The 6790-nt window shown below is 41.1% G+C and overlaps 1 protein-coding gene across 1 annotated transcript in view; it reads left to right on the top strand.

The window, feature by feature from the left end:
* The first annotated feature begins 2058 nt into the window (after positions 1–2058).
* Positions 2059–6790, top strand: part of PRKAA2 (protein kinase AMP-activated catalytic subunit alpha 2) — a 28752-nt gene continuing 24020 nt past the window's right edge. The window contains exon 1 of the mRNA XM_004699393.2: positions 2059–2195. The gene's annotated coding sequence lies outside the window, so the exon portion shown is untranslated. The remainder of the gene's footprint in view (positions 2196–6790) is intronic.

The following is a 6790-nucleotide window of genomic DNA, read 5'->3' as shown; positions in this document are numbered from 1 at the left end:
CAAAGCCCACATGGAAGAAGAACACCAGCCTGTGTGACCATGAGGTGTTGAAGGGATCAGGCATCAAAGAACAAAAAAATCATATCTTTGTGTGCCTACCTTCCCGATATGATCATTGAAGACAAATATGTGCATAATCAAAGTTGGTGAAGAAAGCTGATGGTGCCCGGCTATCAAAAGATATAGTGTCTGGGGTCTTCAAAAGCTTGAAGGTAAACAAGTGGCCATCTAGCTCAGAAGCAACAAAGCCCACGTGGAAGGAGCACACCAGCCTGTGTGATCACGAGGTGTCGAAGGGATCAGGTATTAGGCATCAAAGAACAAAAAAATCATATCATTGTGAAGGAGGGAGGGGGTGCAGATTGGGGACCTAAAGCCCATCTGTAAGCAACTGGACATCACCTTACTGAAGGGTCGGTGAGAGGAGACAAGCCAGTCGGTGCAGTGTAGCAATGATGAAACATACAACTTTCCTCTAGTTCTTAAATGCTTCCCCCCCCACCCCACTATCATGGTCCCAATTCTACCTTACAAATCCGGCTAGACCAGAGGATGAACACTGGTACAGATAGGAACCAGGAACACAGGGAATCCAGGGCAGATGAGCCCTTTAGGACCAGTGGTGAAAGTGACGATACCGGGAGGGTAGAGGGAAGAAGGTGGGGTAGAAAGAGGGAGCCGAGTACAAGGATCTACATATAACCTCCTCCTTGGGGGACGGACAACAGAAAGTGGGTGAAGGGAGACATCGGGCAGTGTAAGATATGACAAAATAATAATTTATAATTTATCAAGGGTTCATGAGGAAGCGGGGAGCTGGGAGGGAGGGGAAAAATGAGAAGCTGATACCAAGGGCTCAAGTAGAAAGAAAATGTTTTTGAGAATGATGAGGGCAACAAATGTACAAATGTGCTTGACATACAATTGATGTATGTATAGATTGTGATAAGAGTTGTATGATCCCCCAATAAAATGATTTTTTAAAAATTAGGGAGGAGGGAGCAGGAGGGGAAAAATGAGGAGGTGATACCAAGGAACAAATATTTTGAGAATGACGAGGGCAACAAGTGTAAAAATGTGCTTGATACACAAAAGGAGTTGTATGAGCCCCCAATAAAATGATTTTTTTTAAAAAAAGGGGAATTAAGAATTTCCCCCCCTAATCTCCTAAAGCCTTAGAAACCCCTAGGAGCAGTTCCACTCTGTCTGAGGTCACTGTGAGTTGGAATCGACTAGATGGCAGTGTTTTTTCTTTCTTTGGTATAGGGACCATGAATATCCCCTGAGCGGGGGAGGACTACTGTTAGTATTGCAAGACAGAATGCATTTGTTTAGCATCTCCTGTGTATTGAGCACTGTGCTGCTGCTTGCTTCCTATAAGAGTCAGATGGGTACTGGCTGTCTTACTCAAGGAAGGTATGAGTTAATAGCTTGTGTCATATGATTTATGTACTATAGCTTAAAAATTGTATTTAATATGAGCTCTGTCATCTACTATGAGGCTTTGAAAAAGAGAGATTCCAAAATATAGGGGAAAAGAGGCAGAAAATTTACACACACAAACACAAATGGGCTACATATAGGTGTTCTGATACGACAGTACTTGTAGTCCTGAGACTTGACTAGCAAACATTTGTGTGTCTGTAATGGATGGATGGCATTAAGCAGAAGCATAGAATGAGAAGAACCCAATATAGTCAATTCTAGTCTTTGCTCTGATTTTCATTCTGATGTAGAATCATAGACTTCGGCAATCCTTTCCACAACTAGTTCGTGGCCCTCTCTTAGCGGGGCCCTGAGGGTTCGGAGATGACTGAGGCACCTTCCGTTTCTGTCCTCTGGGAATGCGTTCAAAGAGACAGACGTGAAGGAGATCACCCCAGGTCCGTGTAGAAGGGATACAAAGTAGCGCGATCATCCCAGGCCAGTGTAGAAGGGACACAAAAGTAGTGCGCATGAGTTCGGAGCTTTGGGGATGCAGTGGAGGACGCATGAATAAATGACTGCATTGCTATGACTACAGCAATTGTTTCTCCCTTTTTCTTTTCTTTAGTTGGAGAACATCAACTGACAGGCCATAAAGTAGCAGTTAAAATCTTAAATAGACAGAAGATTCGCAGCTTAGATGTTGTTGGGAAAATTAAACGAGAAATCCAAAACCTAAAACTCTTTCGTCATCCTCATATTATCAAACTGTAAGTAGCTTTGTGCGGTGGCACAAAAGAGAAACTGTCTTGCAATTTTCTGATAAATTTACAAATAACTGACTTTCTCTAGTGAACCTCTGGAAAAAACAACCATTTTCATCTTCATGCCAGAAAGTGTAACTTTGTTTACCCCCGTCAACCCTTTTTGGGGGACATTTTTGCTTCAGAATGAAGCCATCGCTTTAACCGTTGGCCGGCCGTAGTTTGAAGTGACGAATGTAGCCTTGCGAGTTGACTCTTGTGGTATTCACTTTAAAGGTCATCCAAGACCGCTAGTCTTAAGTTAATTTTTGTAATTTTCTGGTTTTTAAATAAAATTCAACTGGTTCTTTTATTTTTAGAAAAGGGAGAGAGTGACTCTTAATGATTATCTACCGTAGTACATTACATGTAGAAGTGCAAGCGTTACTATAATTGCTAATAGCAGAACTTTTAGGAAGCCAAATGAGTTTTTTATAAGCTGAGTTAAAAACTGAAAAGATAAAGAAAATAAATATTAAATAAGCCAATTAAATAAAAAATATATCTAATTAATTAAAAATCAACCAAGCTCATAGGAAATGTAGATATTATGTATATGATAGTATTCCTTTAAATTATTTGAAGCAACAGCTTAATATTTATTAAATAGCATGATAGACACTTAAAATTTTTTATCACGAAAGAGCCCTGGTGTCACTTTGGAATAAACTAACCTCAAAATTGGTGGTTCAGCAGGTTGAACTCCCCAACTGCTCTCGGGGAGAAAGCTGAGACTGTGTGCTCCAGTAAAGAGTTAGAGTGTTGGCATTCCCGAGAGAGTTCTGCTTGTCCTTTAGGGCCACGATGGGTTGGAATCAACTCGGTGATGGTAGCTTTTTTGACTTATTGTGGACTTGGGTGCAGCCAGGAACTGTACTGAACAATTAACATGTATAATTTCACTTTATTCTCATGCTAAGTCTATAAGGCAGGTATGCTCATCCTTAAACTGCACATCTAGAGAAGCTCAGTAGCTCCTCTAATGTAATACAGCCAGTAAGTTGCAAAGGTGTTATTTGAATTCAGACATGACACTCCAAATGCCATGCTGTCACTCTATCACCACTCTAGCCTTTCTTAAGACTGTGCTACATAAACCCCTTTAAAAAGAAAGAATTAGCTAAAAGCTCCTTATACCTGTAGCATCAGTATAATTATGAAGCCAAAATAAATTTTCAAACAAATTGAACTGAAACCGAAATTCCAAGTAGTATCCATAGCACAATAGTTAATGCTATTAACTATTATAAATAGTCATTTTCTAAAGGCAAATCATTGTCAGTGACTTTAATAGTAAAAGGTGGTCTAATGTGTGTTTATATTTTCAGTCAATGATAATAGAGAATAGCTTTTTACACAAGTATATTGTTAAAAGTGGTTTTAATACATTTGAGGCTTTGTTTGCAAATTTATTATATACTTAGCTTAAACTTTGTCAGTGAGCAAACTTTGAATGTTGTTAACGTGTAACCATTTGATAACGCTGTTATACAGTAGGTGAATTTTGAGATGGCGGGGCTAGCATACTAGCTGTGGTAGGCTGAATAATGCCTCCCAAAGATGTCCCTGTCCTGATCCCTGTGAACATGTTAGGTTATACATCAAAGAGGAATTACAATTTCGAATGGAATTAAAGTTGTTAACCAAGCGCTCTAAAATAAAGTAGGAAGGCTATCCTGGATGGTCTGGGTGAGCTCAATGTAATTATATAATTAAAAGCAGGAGAGGGAGGCGGATGAAGAGAGTGGACAGCCTGTGAAGATGAGGGCAAAGCCAGAATGGCAAGCGATGGGCAGGATTGGACTGGACACTCCTGCCTTTGAAGAAGGAGGAGGGGGTTCTTGACCCAAGGAATGGGGTGGCTCCTAAAATCTAGAAAACGCAGACATGGATCCTTCCATAGGGCTTCCGGTTAGGCAGTACAGCTCTGTAGACATTAGCTAATTGCTAGGATTTATCACATTTATTTAAGCTTTACCACTGCATTTATTGCTACATTTATTTTAGATTGGTATGTTTAGTAACCATATGTTCAGCGATGTCATGTTTAAAGTTTCTGGCATTTGGTTTTGAGCTTAATCTATTCAGCCACATTGTTTCTTTGATTATGCATTTTTTTTTAAGTACTCAAATATTCTTGCCACATTCCAAAATTCCTGTCCTCGTCTCTCTTAATGGTGCAAGGTGCCTTCCGGTTGCTTCTGATTCGTAGCAGCCCCACATACAACGGAATGGGAAATTGCCCAGTCCTGGGGCCAACGTGCCCACGATCCCGTTTTGAGCTCATTGTTGCCGCCACCGGGCAGTCTCTTGCGTGGGGCTTTTCCTCGTTCTCGCTCACCCTCCACGCTACCAGGAGAGAGACCGGGCGTGGAGTGGTTTTGTCTGTTTTGTGCAGACTAATTGCAAAGAATAATTTCCTTGATGCACATTCAGCCTTTAGGCTAAGCAAGAAAAAATAAATGTTAAATGCTATTACTTAAGGATATATATTACATGATTTCATTCAAATTGGAAAAAGCAAAAGCAACAAGACACATTACCAGCCTAGGGAAAATTAAGCAGATAAGATATAAAGGAAAATTCTGTTTCCATAAACTAGAATTTGTTGGATTGCAGTTTGTTCTTGTTTTTGTTGCCCCTGCAGTTTTTAGGGAAATGTACTTTTAACTGGTAAAAATATCAATAACTTCTCATATGGTAGAGGTAGTTTTCTCCAGCTGATCTTTATCTTACGTGGCATTTGGGGACATTTGTAACCTTGTTAACCTAGGAACATTGGAGTTCCTAGGTTTTCGTGACAGTCTAGTTTTTCATTTTTGCTTCGTCTTAAAACTTTTATTTTGGGGCCCCTCTTACTCTGCCTGTTAAATATTGGTGTCCTCGGTAACCTGTGCTAGCTCACCTTCTCCATGTGGCCCTGTGTCCTATAGTGGCCTCATTTGCAGTGGCTGTGCTAAAGATTTGCAAATCTCTCTTAGATATTTCTCTTGATTTCTCAGTGTCTGCATCCCAATTTTTTATTGAATGTTTTCCTTTTGGGACAGTGAAAGTACAAAGAACAGAGTGTTTGGGGAACAGTCTTGTCTGACTGGCACTGGAGGGCCTAGCAAGGAAATAAGACTAGAGAGATTGGTTATTGATTCATTCAAGTGGCACCATTCTAGTCACTCGATTACATCAGTAAATGAAGATGTAACAACCACAATAGCCTTCCATTATGGAGTTTGTTTTCCTGTTTGTTTCACGTGTGTGTGTGTTATGTGTGTGTAGTGAAGATGGTGGAGAAATAAAGTACACGTGACCTATTAGTAAAAGACGTCGTGTGAAATGTTTTGAGAATGATGAGGGCAATGAATGTACAAATGTGCTTTACACAATTGATGTATGTATGGATTGTGATAAGAGTTGTATGAGCCCCCAATAAAACGATTAAAAAACAAAGATGTAGTATGTTCATAAAAGGAATGAAGGAATACGCCATGCAGATATCTGGAGGAAGGATGTTACAGAAGAGAGAGCCAAAAACACAAAAGCTCTGAGGAGGCAATTCGCAGAGACAAGGAAGCACAGTAAGCCAGGGCCGCGGAGTCAGAGATGAGATGGAGACACACAGAGGAGCCCGCTTGCACACGGCGCTGCGAACCGTTGTATGGACTTGGGCTCAGTGAGATAGGAAGCCCTCGGAGAGTTTCAGTCAGAGATGTGTTGTGACCTGCCTTGCATTCAGACTGTATCTCTCTGGCTCCAGTGTTGATAGACTGTTCCTGAGGCAAAGCTGACGGAGAACCAACTGGAAGTCACTCACAGTAATGTAGGTGAAGGAGAATGATGGCTTAGAAAAACGTGTAGTGTGGAAGTGATGGGAAGTTAGCAGTCTGTGTGTTCTTTTGAGGTAGGATCAATAGCATTTCTGGATGGCTTAGACTGAGGATGGAAGAAAAGCCGAGCCAGGGTCTAGCTGGGCAAATAAAGGATGGAATTGTCAAGTAATGACACAGGGAAGACTGTATGGGTGACGCATGCACAGTGGGGGACTGAAGTGGTTGCCAAGAATTTAATTTTGGTCCTATGAAATGGATATGCTTGTTAGGCATCCAAGCAGAGTGTTCATCAAAGGATGTAAGAAACACATACAAACAATAGACATGGAGGTGAAGCCTACAGATCACAGGTTCCCAAGCATGCTTAGCTTACTGCTCAGGTCGGCATTCAAGAGCATTACACCTTTTTGGTAGTTCTATCTTTGAAGGTTAAAAATATTATCTGTATAAGCTATACAGGCAGAATAATATTTTCTTTAATTAGAACTCTAGTACATGGGAGTATAGTAAACATTATCCTTGGCCCAGGACCTTCTGTCCTCACTGGCCCACCAGAGGCCTGCTTTTATTTAGTTAATATTTTCAATAACATAATAATAACCTGCACACCCACCACCCAGAAAGTTCTTGTACTGTAGCACTGCCAGCGTCCTGAGGCGCTGCCTAGACGAGGGCCTGGGCCATTTGCATCCCGTCCTGGTGCTCTCCACTGGGTGCCCTTCAGTCAGCAGAAAGCAC

This window comes from Echinops telfairi, unplaced genomic scaffold (assembly GCF_000313985.2).
Source record: "Echinops telfairi isolate 266 unplaced genomic scaffold, ASM31398v2 ScPeMD7_443;HRSCAF=831, whole genome shotgun sequence".
In the NCBI taxonomy this organism is placed as follows: Eukaryota; Metazoa; Chordata; class Mammalia; order Afrosoricida; family Tenrecidae; genus Echinops; species Echinops telfairi.
The sequence above is the reverse complement of the archived record's forward strand: the minus strand, read 5'-3'. Positions and strand labels throughout refer to the sequence as shown.